This window comes from Balaenoptera ricei, chromosome 9 (assembly GCF_028023285.1).
Source record: "Balaenoptera ricei isolate mBalRic1 chromosome 9, mBalRic1.hap2, whole genome shotgun sequence".
Lineage (NCBI taxonomy): Eukaryota > Metazoa > Chordata > Mammalia > Artiodactyla > Balaenopteridae > Balaenoptera > Balaenoptera ricei.
In genome coordinates, this window is record NC_082647.1 from 78,556,242 (window position 1) to 78,571,983 (window position 15,742).

The 15,742-nt window shown below is 33.5% G+C and overlaps 1 pseudogene; it reads right to left on the bottom strand.

Moving 5' to 3' along the window:
* The window catches only part of LOC132371299 (protein ILRUN-like), a 362,845-nt pseudogene that overhangs the window by 70,976 nt on the left and 276,127 nt on the right, over window positions 1-15,742 (bottom strand).

The following is a 15,742-nucleotide window of genomic DNA, read 5'->3' on the forward strand; positions in this document are numbered from 1 at the left end:
TTGTTGTGCGAAAGCTGTTAAGTTTAATTTGGTCCCATTTGTTTATTTTTGTTTTTATTTTCATTACTACAGGAGGTGAATCCAAAAAAATATTGCTGCGATTTATGTCAGAGAGTTTTATAGTATTTAGGTCTTTCTTTAATCCATTTTGAGTTTATTTTTGTGTATGGTGTTGGAGAATGTTCCAATTTCATTCTTTTACATGTAGCTGTCCTATTTTCCCAGCACCACTTATTGAAGAGACTGTCTTTCTTTTCTCTATTGTATAGTCTTGCCTCCTTCGTTAAAGATTAGGCGACCATAGGTGTGTGGGTTTATTTCTGGGCTTTCTATCCTGTTCCACTGATCTATATTTCTGTTTTTATTTGTGCCAGCACCATACTGTCTTGATTACTGTACCTTTGTAGTATAGTGTGAAGTCAGTCAGGGAGCCTGATTCCTCCAGCTCCGTTTTTTTCCCTCAAGACTGCTTTGGCTATTTGGGGTCTTTTGTGTGTCTGTACAAATATCAAGATTTTTTGTTCTAGATCTGCAAAATGCCATTGGTAATTTGATAGGGATTGCATTGAATCTGTAGATTGCCTTGGGTAGTATAGCCATTTATGATATTAACATTATGAGAGGATGGGGAAGGGAATCATCTGCACTTTTTATTTTTATTTTTTATAATTTTTCTAGGAATTACAACTCAAATACAAAAATACATGAAATATGAAATAAAGGATTGGGACAAAGATACATTGTACTAATATTAAACAGAAACATGAGTATAGATCTTTCATAGTGATTAAAGGGGCTAAATCCCAGGAAGATATAACAATTATAAATGTGTTTGTGCCCCTAATAACATACCCTCAAAAGATAATACAAAATTTAACATTAATAAAAGGAAGAAATGGCAAGTGCAAAATCATAAAGACTTTATTATACCTCTTTAAATAGGAAGTCAAAAAATGATATAGAAACTTTGAAAAAAGATGTATAAACTTAATATAATTGAAGTATATAGAATAGGCTCCAAACTCCACCCCCTCCTGCAAAGTGCAAAACAAACACTCATTCTTTTCAAGTGCATTTGGCATATTTATACAACATGCCAGGCCAAAAAGGGAATTCTGAAATAAATTCTAAAAATTACACAGATAATCATTCATACAGATTATATTTCTAGTCCCATGGAAATTAAGGTAGAAGTCAGAAATAACTACACTATATAAAAAATATATCTCTTTATATTTGGAAATTAAGCAGTATCATTCTATATAATCAACGTGTGAAAGAAATTTAAGGGGCAAAAGGAGCAAATACAATCTTGAAGGAGAAAGACGAAATGGAAGGACTTATTCTAACAGGTATCAAGAATTATTAAGGTGGTACAGTATTTAAACAATGGGCTTTTGGTACAAGGATATACAGCAAGACCAATACAGAGTGTCCAAGTAGACCGCCACAGACAGACACTGGATTTATATAAAAAAGAGGGCATTGAAGAGAAAGATCAGTTTAAAAAGTTGTGTGTTAGCTATCAATCAATCAATCAATCACTTGGATAGCTATATATGAAAAAAATGAAATCTGACCCCTTTCCCCATCTTCCCCCCCATACTCAAAAATCAAGTTCAGGTGAATTATCTAAATATGAAAGAAAGATTAAAACAGTAGTCTTTAGGAAACAAGAGTGGAAAATAAGTTCACAAACTCAGTGCAAGGAAAAATTTATAGTTAGAACTTTTAATCTCAGGGTTAATAAAGGAAATGATTGATTAACAAATTAAAATTAAGCATTTATATGAAAAAAGTTCTTAAGAGATTAAAAATGTAAGACCTACAGTGGGGGAAGATAATAACAGCACATATAACGAAGTCATACAAATTAGTAAGAAAATACATCATTACTACACACATATACTATACCAGAAAATATATGACAGTTTCAAAAACCCCAAATTAAAAATGCATATCTATGTTTGGTTAGAATCTCCACTTCTAGGAATTTTTTTCTATGGATATACTCATGCACTTCTATAGAGTCCTATGCACGTTACACCATTGTTTTAAAAAATAAATGAAATCAACTTAACTTCAAAGGTAACAAGTTAAATACATTTTGGTTAAATACCCTACATACCTTTAAAACTATTAACATTTCCATATTTGAACATAGGGATTATAAAACAAAGTACTCGATTTCTACGAAGATAAAGGGAATAGAACTTTCCATTTGACTTATTTTCAGAACTTTTATTCTGTCATATGCAGGTTCAGGCCTGTGTACAGGACAGTTAGTATTCTGAATTTAAAGCAGTTGATCAGCAGGTAAAGAAAATGAGTAAAATATCGATCAGTTTTAAACTACCGTTTGCATATTTTGCCTACTCGATAATATATATTCAAGATGACGATCTAACATTTAGCTGGAGTTTACTGTCTCTAAATTTTAAAGTGTTTTATTTGGCAGAATAAATAAATTCTTATATTCTGTAATTTCTGGCATATTTTTCTTATTGCTGATAACACAGTGGCATTTTCAATGATAACGGTTTAGAAAGATCCGGCAAATTTAAGATCTGCAATAAAGTGAAAACAGTGCTGTTTTCTTGAACACTTAGGGTTTCGTTAGATGCTCTCATAAAAACTTCTGAGACTATGGCAGCAATTGCGGTTACTACTTTGTTATTAACACAGCACGTTGATATAGTCTCGTAGAGGTATTTTTATATATATGAATTGTTATGTATCATACATATATGTAACAAAAGCCCGAGGGAAACACTACCTGCCACTTGCGTTCAGAGCTGTCCTTCATCTGTTCAAGCTTCAGAAGTGTCTTAGCTTTCTTTGTTCCGCAAGAGGCTTAGTGGCACCACAGCACACTGTGTCAAACTATAGGCAAATCCTTTATCAGCACATCCCTTTGAAACTGTCATTGAACCGCATGGACCTAAGGAGTGATAAGCATTAATAATACCCTGTTCCTTTTATCCCTTCTGCCTTTCAGCTTGCTTGCCAGATTCTCTATCTAAACTTAGGTTTTACAATCCAGACAAATGCAATTCCCCTTCCCTTCAAAAGTGGTGCTTAACCTAGCTTGTACAGGTGTAGGATTTTTTTCTACTTATTTTCTAAAATAATCAATACTTTCGTGTAAATGACCTTGAGCTTTACTTGGAAAGTGTCAGTATCATGGATCACAAAACATCTGAAAAGAAACACATCATATAAAAAGGTCCTCATTCCCCATAAATTACTGGATATGTTTCTATGCATGGTAAATCGTTGTTACATGTGGCTCCTTTGTGTGAAGCAGGCACGCATACATGCAGACACACTCATTCGTAGGCTTCATGTTGTCAAGTGCAAAGTAAACTGTGAGTTGCTTGAATTGCCTGTGGAAATGGTTAAAGGTTGAAACATGAGGAATATGTCTTCTGAGGCTTTTTTTGGTTTATGTGAGAATTTCAAAATTGTAGCTTTATTCTCATCAGTATTTTTATATTTTAGTTATCTTAAATATAAAATATATACATATATTGAAAACCACAATATATAAACTGTTTTACTTTTATATAATTAAAAAATAAGTGAGGTATACGATTTCATTTTGCATAAACATGAAACAGTAAGGACTTGGTTTGAAAGACTGTATTTTGTTTTCTTTGTTGTTTTAAGATGTCAAAACAACACTACAAAAACTATAAAAATATTTTCCCATTCTTCTCAGATATTTTTCATGTCAGACATGACAGAATTATGCATACTTATGAAACTAAATGAATTGTAGTAACCATTATGTCACAGTGATAAGATGTCATAAATCACAAGACCATCTAAGGGATCTATTATTCTCAAATTCTTACAGCTTTTGTTGAAATCAGGCTAAGGGTTAGACATAAACCTTTAAACATTTCTAATTGATATATAGATATATATAGATATAGATATAAAACAGGTAATTTAAATAAAAAAGCATACCCAAACTACCAATGGTAGACGGCCTTTGAAAAAAATAACCAATTTTGTCTGTTCCCTATCTTTATGGATTCTCCTCCTTTAGCATATGCTTAAAAAGGTGTTTCTTTGAAATTGTCTTAGCCTAAGACTATGCGTGTGTGTGTGTGTGTGTGTGTGTGTATATGTGCTCTACAGAAGCAGGGGGTGTATAATAGATAAGTAACCCTAACAAATAGTTCTTTCCTGAACACCCTCTCCTACTTGTCCTGGATCCCACAATCTGAAACAATACTCTCCCTAAAATTCTTGATACCTTTGTATCTCTTTCCTCCAGCCACACCTTCCAAGCAGAACTCTGAGATCAATGCTGAAATTAACATAACAGTTTCAAGTGTACAGCAGATATCTGTATATATTGTGGAATTTTTACCACAATTAGTCTAGTTAACATCCAAGGCTATACTTTCTAAATGTATCAGTCAACTTTGTAAACATAAACCACTAACCAGTTCATGGTCTGCAAGTTCATCAATACCATTAGCACTGCCCAATCCTTTTCTTGACCTTTATTAGCTATAGATCATACTGAGTTCCTCCCTTCTGGCTACAAAACTTCACTTCTCAAGGTCACCTTTCTCCTTCTCTCTAACCAAACTTCCTTGCTTCCTACTTTACTGAGAAAGCCAACATCTCTCTGAGCTTCCTGCCCTACCTACCTACGAATGTATACACAACCATACCTTAATTTCCTTTTTTCTACTCTGGATGAGGATCTTGAACAAGGGCAACCATCCCAATTAAGCTTTCAACCTAATTCCTTCCCATCAGTCTTTCTCTTCTGCATCTTCACTAAGTCTCATCTCTTCTGGAATATTCTCCCTTTAGCCTTTGTGCTTGTTTCTCTTGTCACGCAATCTCTCTCTCCCTTCCTCATTTAATTCAGACTTCTCAAAAATGTAGTTTATACTTACTGCCTGTTTCCTTACTTCCCATTTATGTAAAGCCCAGTAAAATCTGACTTTTGACCCAACCACTTTACTCAAACTGCTCTTGGTAAGGTCATCGATGGCCTCCTCTTGTTTCCATTCCTACCTTATTTGCCTCTCTGGGAGCATTTGACAGAATTAATCATTCCCAAATGGATACTTCCTAGTTCCTTGTTTTAATTTTAAATATATATATATATATTTATATATAAAATTTTATAGAATAATTTTCACTCATTTTCGATGTAAACCTTGATGATGTTTAGTAATTATATGTATTTAACCATCACCACAATGAAGGTATACAATCATTCCATGCACTTGCCTGACCCTGGTCCCAGGCAACTACTGATCTAACTTCTGTCACTATAGTTTTGCCTTTTCTAGAATTTCGTATAAATGGGCTCAAACACTATAAAGTCTTTTGTGTTGACTCCTTTTACTTAGCGTGATGTTTCTGATATTCACTGTGCTGTGTATATATTGTCCCTTTTCATTGCTGAGTAGAATCCCATGTTATGGATACCAAAGTTTGTTTATCCATTCATCATTTTGTTGTTTCTAGTTTATTGATTATTGCAAATAATACTTCTGTGAATATTCCCCTACAACTTTTGTGTGAACAAATATTTAGAAGTGGGACTGCTGGATCATAGGGTGTACATAATTTGAGGGTTCCATCAACATCAGAGTTTCTCGGCAGCAGCACTACTGACTTTGGGGCTGAATAATGCTGTGTTTTAGGAGAACCTCCTGTGCATTTTAGATGTTATTATAATAGTATCCCTAGCCTCTATCCATCCTGGATTCCAGTAGCAGAGCTCCCAATCCCCCAGTTGTGATTACCAAAACTGTCTCCAGATAATTTTTGCCCCCAGAGAACATTTGGCGTTATCTCCAGTTGAAAACCACTGCTCTATGTTCTCACTAACACGTGGAACTGTCAGCCATTTAACTTTATCATTTTAGTGGGTGTGTCACAGTAGCTCCTTGTGAGGATAATCTGCATTTTCCTAATGACTCACTCCTATGGAAATAGGCAAAGACTACCCCAATGAGGAGGAGCTATAACAAGGGACTAAGCCACCAGTACTTGAATTTGGCAGACAATCAAGGGCAGGTAGAGAAGTATAAAAGCTTTCGAGTGGAAAATTGGAAGGCCCTGCTCAGAGACTGTTGGCATGGGGAAGATAGAGGTGGGCTACTTGGTGGGGCATCTTGTGTGAATAGTCAGGAGAGCCTATTTGGCTTTCTCTAGTTGGTTTTAAGTTAGAAATAGAGGCCACAATTAGGGAAGCTGGGGCAGTTTTTGATACCTCAGGAAACAAGAAAAATCTCAAACAAACAAGCTAACCTTATGCCTAATGCAACTAGAGAAGGAAGAACAAACAAAACCCAAAGTTAGTGGAAGGAAAGAAATCTAAAGATCGGCGCAGAAATAGATGAAAGAGAGAGACAAAGAAAACCATAGCAAAGATCAATGAAAGTAAACGCTGGCTCTTTGAAAAGATAAACCTCTAGACAGACTCATCAAGAAAAAATGGGAGAGGACTCAAATCAATAAAATTAGAAATGAAAAAGGAGAAGTTACAGCTGACACAGCAGAAATACAAAGCATCCTAAGAGACTACTACAAGCAACTCTATGCCAATAAAATGGACAACCTGGAAGAAATGGACAACGTGAACAGGCCAATTACCAGTACTGAAATTGAATCAGTAATTTAAAAGTTGCCAACAAATAGAAGTTCAGGACCAGAAGGCTTCACAATTGAATTCCAGCAAACAATTAGAGAAGAGCTAACACCTACCATTCTGAAACTATTTCCAAAAATGGCAGAGGAAGAAACACACTTCTCAACTCATTCTGATACCAAAACCAGACAAAGATATCACAAAGAAGGACAGTCTCTTCAATTAGTGGTGCTGGGAAAATGGAATAGCTACATCTAAAAGACTGAACTTACAATATTTTCTCACACCACACACAAAAATAAACTCAAAATGGATTTAAGATCTAAATGTAAGACCGAAATACATAAAACTGCTAGCAGATAATATAGGCAGAACACTCTCTGACGTAATTTTTTTGCATCAGTTACCTAAGACAAAAGAAACAAAAGCAAAAAGAGATGAGACCTACTTAAAAGCTTTTGCACAGCAAAGGAAACCACTGACAGAATGAAAAGACGACCTACTGAAAGGGAGAAAATATTTGTAAATGACATGACTGATAAGGTGTTAACATCTAAAATATATAAACAGTGCATACAACCCAATATCAAATAAACAACCTGCTTAAAAAAATCGGCAGAAGACCTGAATAGACATAATTACAAGGCAGAAATACAGATGGCCATCAGGCACATGAAAAGAAGCTCAGCATTGCTTATCATCAGAGAAATGCAAATCAAAACCATCAGATATCACCTCACACCTGTCAAAATGGCTATCATCAAATAGTCTACCAAAAACCAATGCTGGTGAGGATATGGAGAAAAGGGAACTCTAGTACACTGTTGGTCGGAATTTAAAGTTTTTGCATGCACTATGGAAAATAGTATGGAGTGTCCCCAAGAAACTAAAAATAGAACTACCATATGATCCAGCAGTCCACTCCTGGGTATGTACCCAAAGAAAATGAAAATACTTATTCAAAAACATACACACACATACCCACAGAGTAGAATATTACTCAGCCATAAAAAAGAAAGAAATTCTGTCATTTACAATAACACGGATGGACCCGGAGTGTATTATGCTTAGTGAAGAAAGACAGAGACCATATGTTATCACTTATACGTGGAAACTTAAAAAAAAATGAAGGAATGAATACAACAAAACAGAAAGAGACTTAAAGATATTAGAGAAGAAACTAGTGGTTACCAGTGTGGAGAGGGAAGAGGGAGGGGCAAAATAGGGGTAGGTGATTAAGAGATACAAATGCTATGTATAAAATAAATATGCAACAAGATATAAAGCACAGGGAAATACAGCTACTATTTTGCAGTGATTTAAATTGGAATATAATCTATAAAATATTTAATTATGTTTTACACACCAAACTAATATAATATTGTAAAATAACTATACTTAAAAGAAAGAAAATCACTAAGGAAACACTGGACTTGTCCTATATCCTACATGAAATGGACCTAACAGACACATACAGAAAATTCTACCCCAACAGCAGAATATACATTCTTTTCAAGAACACACAGAATATTCTTCAGTATGTATCATATCTTAAGTCACAAAACAATTTTAGCAAATGTAAAGGTATTAAAATCATACCAAGTATCTTATCCAACCAAAACTGTATCAAACACAAAAAAATCAGTAATAGGAAGAAAACAAGAAAATTCACAAATGCCTGGAAATTAAACAACATGCTTCTGAACAATCAATCAGTGGGTCAAAAAAGAAATAAAAGAAGAAGTCCAAATCATGAAACAAAGTAAAATGGAAACACAACATATCAAACTATCAAACAAACAAATAAAATCAGTTTTAAGAGGGAGGTTAATTCATACATCAGGAAAAAGAAAGATCTCAAACAAACAACCTAAATTTACACCTCAAGGAACTAGACAAAACAACCAAAGTGCACAATTAGTCAAAAGTAAAGTCAGTAAAAGTAAAGGCATGACAAAAATAGAGCAGAAATAAATGAAATAGAGACTAAAAAGACAATAGAAAACATCAATGAAACTAAAAGCTAGTTTTTTTTGAAGATAAAAGAAAAAAGTTGACAAATGCTTAGTTAGACAAACTAAGAAAATAAGGGAAGACCCAAATCAGAAACGAAAGACACTACAATTAATAACATAGAAAAACAAGGACCATATACTACTACTGTGAACAATTAAAGGCCAACAAATTGAATAACCTAAATAAATAAATTCCCAGAAACATACAACTTACCAAGGCTGAATCATGAAGAAATAGAAAATCTGAAGAGAACAATATTGAATGGAAGGCTTCAAACGGTAATCAAAAACTTCCCAACCATATTGTTTCCCTGGTGAATTTTACCAAACATTTAAAGAAGAATTAATGCCAATACTTCTCAATCTCCTCTTAAAGTATTAGAGGAGGGAACACTCCCAAACTCATTTTATGAGGCCAACATTACCCTGATACCAAAGTCAGACTAGGATACTACAAGAACGGAAGACTACAGGCCAATATCCCTATAGATGAATATAGATGCAAAAATTCTCAACAATACCAGCAAATCGAGTTCAACAGTACATTAAAAGGATTATACACCACGATCAAGTGGATTTTCCCTGGGATGCAAGGGTGGATCAATATATGCAAATCATTAAATGTAATACCCCACATTAATCATAAGATCATTTCAATAAATGCAGAAAAACATTTGACAAAAGTCTACGTCTTTTCATGATAAAAACACTAAACAAAATGGGTATAGAAGGACTGTGCCTCAGCATACCAAAGGCCATATATGGAAAACTCACAGCAAACATGCTCAATCGTGTAAGACTGAAAACTTTTCCTGTATGATCCGGAACAAGACTACAGTGCTCACTCTCTACTCCTATTTAACATAGTACTGGAAGTCCCACCAGAGCAATTAGGGACAAAAAAAAAAAAAAAAAAAAACACATCCTGGAAAGGAAGGAAAGGAACCACAAACTGGAAAGGAAGAAAAACTGTCTCTGTTGGCAGATAACACGATCTTATGTATAGAAAACGCTAAAGACTCTACCAAAAAGCTGTTAGAACTAATCACCAAATTAAGTAACTCGTAGTATACAAAAATCAACATAAAAATCCGTTGTGTTTCTATATACTAACAATGAACTATCCAAAAAATAAAGAACACAATTATATTTACAATAGCATAAAATATTATCCAGGAATAACTTTAACCAAGGTGTGAAAGGTCTGTATAACATCCTGCCATTTGTGACAGCATGAATGGACCTTGAGGGCATTATGCTAAGAAAAGTCAGATAAAGGCTAAAACTGCATGATATCACTCATATATGGAATATAAAAAAGTCAACTTACGGAAACAGAGATAAAATGGTGGTTATCAGGGGACAGGGGTTGGAGGGATAGGATAGACGTTGAAGAGTAAAAGCCCTAGGGATCTAAATGCATAGTATACTGAATATAGACAACAACATTGATTATAAACATTAAACTTGCTAAAAAGACCAGAATTTAATTATTCCAACCACTAAAAAGAAATGATAATATTGTAAAATAATAGAGGTACTAATTGTAACTACAGTGGCAGTCATGGAATATTATTCGGCCACGAGAAAGAAGTCAGTCATGCCTTTTGTGACAACATGGATGGACCTTGAGGGCACTATGTTAAGTGAAATAAGTCAGACAGTGAAAGACACATACTGTGTGTTCTCATTTATATGAGGAATCTAAAGATAAAAGTCAATCTCATAGTCAGGCAGTAGAACAGTGATTGCCATGGTCTGGAAGTGGGGAAAATGGGGAGAATTTGGTCAGAGTATACAAACTCCCTGCTATAAAATCAATAAGGTCTGGGAATCTAATGTACAGCATGGTGACTATAATTAACAAAACTGCATTATATATACTTGAAGTTGTTAAGAGGGTTAAATGTTCTCACTCTCTCCTCCCCCCACCATCAATGGGAAGGACAATGAGGGAACGGAGGTATCAACTAACGTTACTGTGGTAATCATTTTGCAATATATACTTGTATCAAATTGTCACTTTGTATACCATAAACTTACATATGTTATATGTGACTATTTCAGTAAAGCTGAAAAAAATGAAGATTTAAGAAAAATGGATATAATTAAATTTAAAAATTCATTTCAATTAAGGGCAAGATAAAGATGAACTATGACACACTGGAAAATATTCACTGGTCACTTGCTGCTTACATCCCGCTGAACACATTGTATATCACCTCATTCACATGAGAAAATATTCCTCCTTGTTTAGTTCACTTTAATCATGTCTTAATTCTTACTTGGATGCATTCATTCCCAATGATTCCTAACTTTCCAAAGAAAGTCCCAATTATTTCATTTGAGCATATTGTGCTGATTTGAACAAAATTGGAGTTCTTTATTAAAGAAAACTAAGGTAATTAATGACAGCCTCAAACCATTCCTCTCTTTAATTCTTAAAATATTTTGGAGATTGTCATTTCCATCAAAAGAGACTTTGGAATTATTATATTAAATAATTAATTTTACTTTCCTCAATGAAACATTTCCTGCATTTTTTCATTTATGTCAAAAGAACTGTAAAGATAACCCAGTGACTCTCAGGTGATTAAACAGATATCGCTCCTTAAACATGTAAGTTTTAACTGACTGTAAAAATACTCTCTTCAGTATCAAATAATTTTATAAGAAAAAATTCAGCTAACAAAGTAATGTCATTGCTAATGTACCTTATTCTGTATTCTCTCTGATGATACTTAGTCGAGCACAGTAAGAGTGTAATTATATTTCTAAGCTGAAATAGAGTGCACTTATTTTTTCTGAAAATTACAGTGGGACTAATCATTTTGTAAGCCCATAATTGCTCTGTCAATGTAATATTAGATTGCTGCATAATTTGAATAAATTTGTGGATGATATCACTTAGGGAAACTATTGATTATGTATACAATCCATTCAAAAAATGCAATTGGTCAATTTTAGGCAAAATTGTTTAGGAAAATTTTGGTATTTGTCAGAATTCTATTTTACCATATGATTAAAAAACATATTTAAGTGGCTAGATCTCTGGGAGAGAAGAAAAGATAATTGTGATTTATTCCTAGATCTCTGACCCACTTAATGTTATTTTACAACCAATCATGTCAAGAAAATTACATCCAATTGTCATTTCATTTTACAAGGATATTAGGGACATAATGGCATAAGAGATATGTAATGATACTTGATATTCTGTAATGAAATTACAGAATTTCTCATTCGTAAAGGGATATAAACAATTTCTGCCTTATACATATTAAAAGGAAATAAACTTTTTATGCTCATACAACATTCTCGTCAACATTGGTTGCAACATATTTGAACATCAAATCCTTTACCAAACATTTGATAATCCTTATGATTTTTATCAAGAGATACGTTTTTTTAGTATCTGTGAACATCTTCGTTTCCATGTTATGTATATGTTATTTTCTTTCTCCTAAAATTTTTAAGTGTTCCAGTAGTATATTCAAGGGGTAGGTATTAAGTAGTTAGTTAAAAGGGAGAAATGTCTCCATTCATATGATTTTCCTATCATATTATTGTTTGCTTTAGATATTGTGTTTACTTTTCTGATTCGAAAAGTAATAATGTCCATTATAAAAAATGCATTCTTATTTTTAATATTTCTCTGAGCTATCAACCTTAACGTATTAATGTGTTCATTTCCCTCTGCTTATATATATGAGGTAAATACAATTTTGCTGACACTCATTATTTTCTTAAGCTTTTTTCTGAAACATCACAAGTGCTTTGTGACAGTTTCATGATATCCTATTACTAACTTTTTATTCACTCATTTATTTGTTAAACACTTGAGTGCCTATAATGTATCAACAAATATGTTTATGCTAACATGCAGTACTGAAGAGAATAGGCCAGACTCTCATGCTTGAGCAGCTTAGAGTCCAGTAGAAAAAGACAGATAATAAAAAGTAAATAAATGTAAATGCTGGAGAGGGTGTGGAGAAAAGGGAACCCTCCTACACTGTTGGTGGGAATGTAAATTGATACAGCCACTCTGGAGAACAGTATGGAGGTTCCTTAAAAAACTAAAAATAGAATTACCATATGACCCAGCAATCCCACTACTGGGCATACACCCTGAGAAAACCATAATTCAAAAAGACACATGCACCCCAGTGTCCACTGTAGCACTATTGACAATAGCCAAGGCATGGAAGCAACCTAAATGCCCATCGACAGGAATGGATAAAGAAGATGTGGTACATATATACAATGGAATATTCCTCAGCCATAAAAAGGAACGAAATAAGGCCATTTGCAGCAACATGGATGGACCTGGAGATTATCATACTAAGTGAAGTAAGTCAGAGAAAGACAAATACCATATGATATCGCTTATATGTGGAATAAAAAAAAAGGTACAAATGAACTTATTTACAAAACAGAGTCACAGATTTAGAAACAAACTTATGGTTACCAGGGGGAAAAAGTGTGTGGGGGGGGTGGAAATTAGGAGTTTGGGATTAACAGATACACACTACTATATATAAAATAGACAACCGACAAGGACCTACTGTACAGCACAAGGAACGCTACTCAATATCTTGTAATAACCTGTAAGGGAAAAGAATCTGAACAAAAAGATACATATGTATGTATAACTGAATCACTCTGCTGTACACCTGAAACTAAAACTATACTTAAGTGTAAAAAAAAAAAAGATAAATGTGTCAATCTGATGATTTCTAATAGTGGTAACAGTAATAAAGATGATGAAAATGGATAGTGTGATAGTAACTGGAGTACAGCGGCTCTGAGTTAGTAATAAGTACAGCATGTTCAAGGAACATAAAGCGCATCAATGTAGCTGGAACTTAGTTATCAGGGTTGGGGCAATGCATTTAGTTGAGGCGTTACTTTGAGTTGGCAAGCCTTTGCTTACAATTTTAAAGTCTTGACTGACAGGTGCTAATAGGGATCATCAGCTTTGCTGATCTTTGCACAACTGAATGTACAGCACAAGAATTCAGATATATAGTATTAACCAAGTCCCTTATTATTGGATACGTAGTTTATTCCCAATTTTACATTAAATAATGTTGAACTTCTTTACACTTAAGTCACTAGCTGAGTTTCTGCTTTCTTAAGGTAGAGTTATATGATGAGAATTACTATGTCACAGTTTATAGAATTTTGAGTATCTTGACACTTATTTTCAGATTGATCTTTGTTTTCACTTAGGCTTCCAATAGCAAAGTGAAAAGAGCTATACTCACTAAACCTGAAAGCATTTCATCATTTTTAGTATGCTACCTTGTTAAGCAGGTTAGAATTGAACCAGAATTGATTATTTCATGGACATTAAGTCCACAACAATATAAAGAAAGACATCATAAATAACACAGATATACATATGTACATTTCCAAGGAAAGGATATCATATGCTTTTTAAATATTTGCTGAATAAATGGAAAATATATAAAAAAGAAAAGGGGATAAAGAGCAAATGTGGGGCTCAAACACCACTCACTTTTCTCTAATCTGATTCTTGAATCATGCATAAGACATTCAAAAATCCTGAAAGAAATAATCTAAACTATTTTAATTACTCAGGCCTATCAATATTCCTACCCTGATGTCGATGATTAAGGTAAAAAATGAATCCTTTCTATTCACATTACAATCAATAATATACATAAGTGCTTTAAAATGATGTTGGATTTCATAGTCTGGTAGGGTATTAAGCATTATTCATAAATTTGAAAATACTATATTCTCTGATTTTGAGATGTGCTTTTGACCTTGAGTAACTCAGAAATTACAAAGAATTTTTGCTTTGAGCAGGTGGTATGTGTCAGTCAGAAGTATGCCCTGAGCGAAGAAAAAATACATAGGAAGTTTTTGGATGCTGTGCATAAAAATATTCCAGGAAAAGGATTTAGAATTCCATGGGCACATCACGTCTCAGGTTGTCATGGGGAAGAGAATTTTCCAATTGAGTTAGGTGGGGAAGGAAAATTCTTAACACTGAAAGTTTTTTAAAAATTAAAATATCAACATTCAAATATGTGCATACAATTCAAATATGTGCATGACAATTCTATCACTGAGTTTGTTTTTAGTGAATTAATAGACCAAATACATAATAGTTATCAGATTGGTAATTATTCATCACTCTTTTCTTTCAGATATCAGAAGCAGAGGAAAATAAAATAACTGACATTTAAAAGATCTGAGTTAGCAATCTCAGTCAATAAAAAGTGTTTTTCACTCTTTCTGCTTTAAAGTTCTATAAGCTATCAACAAGACAATATATCTAATCATCATCACCTGATGAAGAATACAATAATGAAGAGATACCATCTTAAAAAATGGTCTTTCTGGCTGAAACAGTGGTAGAAGTGAAAAAGCTCCATGTCAAAAATGTTATTTTTCAGCCTCTGTGATAAAAAAGTGTATCAATAATGCATCAGGAAAACATTAATATACCCATTGTTTTTTTTACTTTCAGATTTCTAAAAAGTATGACAAGAAAAAGCAGACAAAGACCTAGACTGAATTTCACTGAAAAATCTATCACACATGCCACAAATTGTTACAGAGATTAAGGAGGACAAGAAAACCTTCAGAGCATTTTTATGAATGAAGATATTAATGCTATACCCAGTCAAGGTCATCAATTCGTTTTATAAGGATGTTAGAGACACAATGGCACAAGAGATATGTAATAAAAAAAGAAAAGTACAGACTGGTCTTGCTGAATCATGAATAAAATAATATCAGAGGAATCTAAAAGCACATTAAAAACAATGCATCATAATCAAGTAGGATTTATTCTAGAAATTAAAGCATGATTCAATAGAGTATAATCCATTAATATAATTTATATACTCTACACATAAAAACTTTCAAAGAGTCCACTATTTGTTAACAGAACACCAATAAAATAAAAACTTATGGTGACTTTCTAACCGTGATAAAATTTATATGCCTCAGTAGCAAAACCAACATCTGACATACTAGGAAGCAATAGAGCAATAACACCAAAATAAGGAAAAGGGCCACTATCCTATCCATACTGATATAAGGTTGAATTAGAGTTATT